The sequence below is a fragment of the Psammomys obesus genome, unplaced genomic scaffold (genome assembly GCF_907164565.1).
Source record: "Psammomys obesus unplaced genomic scaffold, mPsaObe1.curated_primary_1811, whole genome shotgun sequence".
Lineage (NCBI taxonomy): Eukaryota > Metazoa > Chordata > Mammalia > Rodentia > Muridae > Psammomys > Psammomys obesus.
The window spans coordinates 4985309-4992257 of NW_026596430.1; positions in this window are offsets into that span (position 1 = coordinate 4985309).

Sequence of the window (6949 nt, forward strand, 5' to 3'; positions counted from 1 at the left end):
AACGGATATTCTGTTGCAACTGAAACATAGGAAAATTATCTTATATCTATAATTATGCATTTATTCAAGGCACATAAAGAGGAAGTGAACAAAAAAATAGAGGCCATCATGGAAAGACAGGAATCGACATTCAAACAGATGAAAGAAATTAATAAAATCATTCAAGACATGAAAACAGAATTAAAATCAATAAAGAAAGTGCAAATAGAGAAAATTCTGGATTTGGAGAATTAGAGAAGAGATCAGGAACCACAAAGATAAGCATCCCCAACAGAATACAAGAGATGGAAGAAAGAATCTCAGGACTGTGTTGTATCTGAAGATACAAATTCAGAAATTGATACATCTTTCAAAGAAAAAATAAAATCAGAAAAGTTATAAACACAGAACATCCAAGACACCATGAAAACATAAAACCTAAGAATAATAAGAATAAACAGAAAAAGAAGATTCAAGGCTCCAAGGCCCAGAAAATATTTTCAAAAAAAATCATAGGACATTTTCCCAGCCTTAAGAAAGAGATGCCCATAAACATAGTAGAGGCCTACAGAACACCAAATAGGCTAGACCAGAAAAGAAACTCCTACTGCCACATAATAAACAAAACACTGAATCTACAGATCAAAGAAAGCATATTAAAGGCAGCAAGGGAAAAAGACCAAGTAACATATAAAGGTAGACCTATCAGAATCACACCAGGCTTCTCAACAGAGACTATGAAAGCCAGAAGGGCCTGGGCAGATGTCATGCAGACTTTAAGGGACCACAGATGCCAATCCAGACTACTACATCCAACAAAGCTTTCAATCAGCATAGAGGGAGAAAACAAAACATTCCATGACATAGCTAAATTTAAACAATATATATGCAGCAAACCAGCCCTACAGAAGATACTACAAGGAAAACCTCAACCCAACAAAATCAACTACACCCAAGAAAATGCAGGATGAGGTCACCATCACATCAAAAAAGCAAAAGAAACCAAACACACAAACACAATCAACACCAACTTTACAATAAAAATAATTAACAACCATTGGTCACTAATATCTATTAACATCAATGGTCTCAACTCTCCAATAAAAGGACTAACACAAATTAACACAGATTGGTCGAGGAAACAGTTTCCAACATTCTGCTGCATTCAAAAAACACACCTCTGCAGCAAACATAGACACTACTCAGAGTAAAGGGCTGGAAAAGGGTTTTCCAAGAAAATGGACACAAGAAGCAAGCTGGAGTAGCCACCTTAATATCTAATAAAATAGACTGTTATCCCAAATTAATCAAAAGAGATGGAAATGGACACTTCATTCTTATCAAAGGAAAAATCCACCAGGGCGACATCATAATCCTGAACATATATGCACCAAACATGGCTCCTGCATTTGTCAAAGAAACATCATTAAAGCTTAAATCACACATGGATCTCAACACCTTAAGAGTGGGAGACTTCAACACCCCACTCTCACCAAGGGACTGATCATCTAGACAGAAGCTAAACAGAGAAATAATATTTACAGAAGTCTTAAGTCAGATTTCCTCTTAGATGTCTACAGGACCTTTTACCCAAACATAAAAGAGTGAACTTTCTTCTCAGAACCTCATGGAACCTTCTCCAAAAGTGACCATACAGTCAGGTACAAAGCAAGTCTCAATAGATACAAGAAGATTGAAATAATCCTTCGTCTGATGGTGTTTTGAGAGGGTGCTAGCAGTAAGCCAGTGTTCGGTGACTTAGGCAGGTAAAAAAAAAAGAAAAGAAAAGAAAAACTAAAAATGTTTTCTTACTGCCAAACTTTTCAGTCTTTTATATTCTATTTCCAGCATCATAAAAGTGCTGCAATATGTTCACATGTAAGTTTCTTTGTCTGTCTGTTTGTTTGTTTTGTTTTTAATTATTTGTGTGTCTCTGTGTGTCTGTGTGGAGTTATGTGCACATGACTCAAGTGCCTATGGACACTAGAAGAGGGCATTGGATCCCCTGCAGCTAAATTTATAGACAGTTGTGAAATGCTTGGCATGGGTACAAAACCAAACTCAGGAGCTCTGCAAAAGTAGTGTGTGCTGTTAATCTCTGATGCATATCTCCAGCAACTCCTTGTGTGTGTGCATAACTATATCAGTAGATCACAAGTTCGGAGACATTCTGATGGGAATAGCATGTACTTTTAAATTCTTCTGCCCAAATTTATATCTTATATTTATTTCAGCAAAAGTTTCCGTTTAACCTATACAAATAATATATTAATATTCCTGTATTCTTATAAATTCTCATTTATTAAAACATATTTTAGTCATTTCCAAATATAGACGAAAAGAGCACATCTCAAGATTTTTAATGTGTGTGTTTGTATGTGTGTAAGTGTGTATTGTGTAGCATGGGCATATACATGTGTGTGAATGGATATATATAGTGTATTTGTCTATACATGCATGTGTGTATGCATGTATCTGTGTTTGTTCATGGGTGTATATGTGTGTATGCATGTATGTATCTGCATGTATATGCATATGTTTGTGTGTGTGTAAACATGTGTGTGTATCTGCCTGTGTGTTCATGGTTATGTTTATATGTATGTTTGTATGAATGTATGTATATTTGCATATGAATATGTGTGCAAACATGTTTGTATGTGTTCCTGCATGTGCATACAGGCATGGGTGGCTGTAGATGTGCATAAGTGTATGTATGTGTGTATGTGGGTAGGCATGTACGTATGTATAGATTGGTGGTGTATGGGTGTATCTGTGTGTATATGGATGTGTATGTTTCAGAAGATTTTGAGGCTTTGCTATTATTCTATTGGGTTAATCTATTTAGAAAAATTCTTCATGTTTTTAAGAGTTGGAACTTTTTTCTATGAATAGCAGTTCTCTACCTACTTTGCCATTTGTCTTCTAATATTGTTCATAATGTAGGTTCTTGTTCATAAATATTAATATAAATGTAGCAAATTTAGCAATCATTCTTGTATGATTTTTGAGATTTATGTCATGCCTTAAAAGAACTATTCACTCTAAATTATATTTTAAGAATCACTAAACTGTTATATATAATAAAATAAATTCTATGCTACTGTCAAAAATAAGATAAATCTGTATGTACTATCTTATGAAAGATCCCTAATATACTGCTTTCTTAAATCTTTTTTTTTATTTCATTGATTTCTTATAAAGTTCTGTAAAGCTGGCATTGTTATTTCCGCAAAGATAATTACAAGGAAGGGAGCTAAAAAGAGTTAAGTACCTTTTAATTTAAAATTTAGTAACAAATTAAAAGACCAGAATTTGCCATGTTCTGGATGACACCAAATCACAAAGCACACCATTAACAAAAGTATTTAGACTTCTGTTAGTCCCTTTTTTTTTCTATGACTAAATGCCATAAGCAAACTTATTTTAAAAAATTACTTATTTAAAAAAATTAACAGGTTTAGTTAGCTTGTAGTTTTAGATGCTGCCTTTGGAAGGGATGCAGGAGTTCTCAAGGAAATCCTTCATAGTTCTTTTTTTTTTTAATTTTATTTTTCTTTTTAGTTACATTTTGTTAACTCTGTGTCCCAGCTGTATCCCGCTCCCTCATTCCCTCCCCAACCCCACACTCCCTCCCTGGTCTCCTCCCTGCCCCTTTCCAAGTCCACTGATAGGGGAGGACCTCCTCCCCTTTCATTTGACCCTGTTTTATCAGGTATCTTCAGGGCTGGCTGCAAAGTCCTCCTCTGTGGCCTAACAGACTGCTCCTCCCCTGGGGTGGGGGTCAAACAGCCTGCCCTTGAGATCCTGTTAGAAATAGTCCACTTTGGAAAACTACTTGGTTACTGAGCTACCACGGGCCACATCCGAGCAGAAGTTCTTCATAGTTCTAAAGAGGGCTGCTGTAACACTCTGATTCTGGCCCACACAGCTCTTTGGCTTTCTTTTCAATATGCGAATCCTTATACGTTTCTCTTGCCAATGTCCATGGGGCCTTCACAAGCGCATTCTTACTCAAACCACTACATTCCACTCCCTGTCCTCCACAGGTTTGTAGCCATATGATAATGTATTCAGTCCAATTTAAAAAAATCCCCACAGTCTATCGCAGCCTCAGCACTGTCTTAAAGTTCAAAGTTCAAAGTCTCTCCTGAGACTCATGGCAATCTCTTAACTATAATTCCCTGAAGAAAAAACAAACAAACAAACAAACAAAACCAGATCACCACTTTCATCATACAATGGCACAAAATATACATTATCATTCCAAAAGGGAGGAAAGGGAACATAGCATAGTGAGGAAATTCTGAACTAAAGCAAGTCTGAAGCTCAGAAGAGGAAACTTCAAATTCTGTATGTCTATGTCTGATATCAAAAGGCTCCACCTTCACAACCATTACATGAAATGTAATGGCTTCACTAGGCTTCCGTGTAGGGACTCCCTGCCACATGCCTGGCCTTGGTAACTTTTCTTAGCTAAGGAACGAGATTCTATAACCCCTTGCCTGTATCCTTGACTCTAAATCTAGAACCACATATCAGAAGCTGCCAAGTTCTGCTGCTTGATGAATGCAAACCTGTCCTCCTCCCCCACCTCTTTTAACTATATTTGTATAACCTTTCTGTATGTGATGGTTTCCTTCAGCGATTATGCTTTCTTTTAGATCCTTTCTACAATTTAGAAGTTTAGTTAGGTGGGGGTGGATCTTGCCCCAAGGTCAGCACTCCTTTTATTCCATTTAGCATCAGGTGTTTCCTTACTTTTTTAAATCTCTTTTAGCCTCAGACTTGGCCCCAACAAAACATATCTTAGTGTTCTTTTGCTCCTTGAACCGAACATTTTTTCAGTTTTCTTTACCCAGGGTGCTCCTTTTCATTATAGATCTTTGTAAGAGTATCAATAATAACCACATTGCAGTCAATTCTAGGTTGTTTTGAAATCTCCTCTGCCAAAGACTTCAACATAAAATTCTTCAATTTAGTCTCAGGCAGATTTTAGGACAGGGGCAAAAGTTAGCCACATTCTTTGTGAAAATATCAAAAGAAAGTTCTCTGGGTCACTTATTAATATCCTTATCTTCTGAAACTTCTTGAACTAGGCCATCACAGTTCACGTCACCCTCAGCACCATTGTTTATGCTCCTACTAGGATGGCCTAACAAGCTCCATTTAAAGTGGCCAATCACTTTTCCAGTTCAAAGTCTCAAAGTCTTCTACATTCTCCCAACAGACAGCATGGTCAGGGCTGTCACAGCAATACCACTCTCTGGTGCCAACTTCTTAGTCACTCTTCTATTCTTGTGAAGAGACACCATGACCACTACAATTCTTATGAAAGAAGCTTTCAATTGTGGGCTTCCTTACACTTTTTAAGAGGCTTAGTCCATTATCATTGTGTGAGGCAGCATGCAGCATGCGTGGCCCTGCAGCAGGAGCTGAGAGTTATATCCTGATCCATAGGTAGAGAGAAGGTCTGAGCCAGGCTTGGGCTTTGAAACCTAAAAGCCCACCCTCAATTATAGACTTTCTCCAACAAGGGCATACTTCCTAATCCCTGATGACTAAGCATTCAAATAGATGAGCCTATAGCAATAATGTATACCTTTCAAAAAAGTTTAAAGATTTTTTTTTAGATTTTTACTAAAACTAAATGATAAATGTTTAAAAGGATAAAATGTTAGTCTGATTTGAATATTAGATAATCCCTACATATAAAGAAAAACCACATAGTTGCCCCAAAATGTGGAGAATTTTTATATATGAATTAAGAGTAAGTAAATAAATAGCATCTCAGAAAAGGGAAAAAGCAGCAGAATTTTCTTTCCCAGTTTCCTTCAATTTACTAAGATCTGTATATTACCAAACTCAGAAAACAATGCTGACTTCATTTTCATAGCAGATATGACCTATATTTTAATTAATCTTTGACCTTTGTTCTTTCATATTCTCCTAAAAAGAAAAAACCTGTTGTTCTTTTAATTTACTTTTTTTCAAGATTAAGTACTGTTTATTAATATTTCCTAAATTAATATTAAATATTACAACAATTGTAAATAAATAAAACATTCTTCAAAAAGGTTATCCACTAGACAATGCACTTTCAATAACTATCCAACAGTCTTTATATTCACTTATTTAAAGTTCTTTATTTATTTATTAACTTTTATTAATTACACTTTATTCACTTTCTTTCCCCCCATAAGTCCCTCCTTCCTCCCCTCCTAATCCCACTTTCCCTCCCCCTTCTTCACACATGCTGCTCCCCAAGTCCACTGATAGGGGAGGTCCCCCTCTCCTTCCTTCTGATCTTAGTCTATCAGATCTCAACAGGAGTGGCTGCATTGTCACCTTCTGTGTCCCCCCTCAGAGGGAGGTGATCAAAGAGCAAGCCAATCAGTTTATATCAGAGACAGTCCCTCTTTCCATTACTATGGAACCCATTTGGACACTGAACTGCAATGGGCTACATCTGTGCAGGGGTACTAGGTTATCTCCATGTATGGTACTTGATTGGAGTATGAGTCTCTGGAAAGACCCCTGTGTTCAAATTTTCTGTTTCTGTTGCTCTCCTTGTGGAGTTCCTGTCCTCTCCAGATCTTACTATTTCTCACTTCTTTCATAAGATTCCATGCACTCTGCCCAACAGTTGGCCATAAGTCTCAGCATCTGCATTGATAGTCTGCAGGGCAGAGCTTTTCAGAGGCCCTCTGTGGCAGGTTCCTAACTTGTTTCCTGTTTTCTTCTTCTTCTGATGTCCATCTTATTTGCCTTTTGGGATGGGATCGAGCATTTTAGTCAAGATCCTCCCTCTTGATTAGTTTCTTTAGGTGTACAGATTTTAGTAGGTTTATCCTATATTATATGTCTATATGGGGGAGTATATACTATGTTTAATGTACTTTTTACAATGAGGTATGTTGTCTGACTTTTTGTAAGATTCCTATTGAAGTAGTTGAGAGTCCTTGTTTCAATA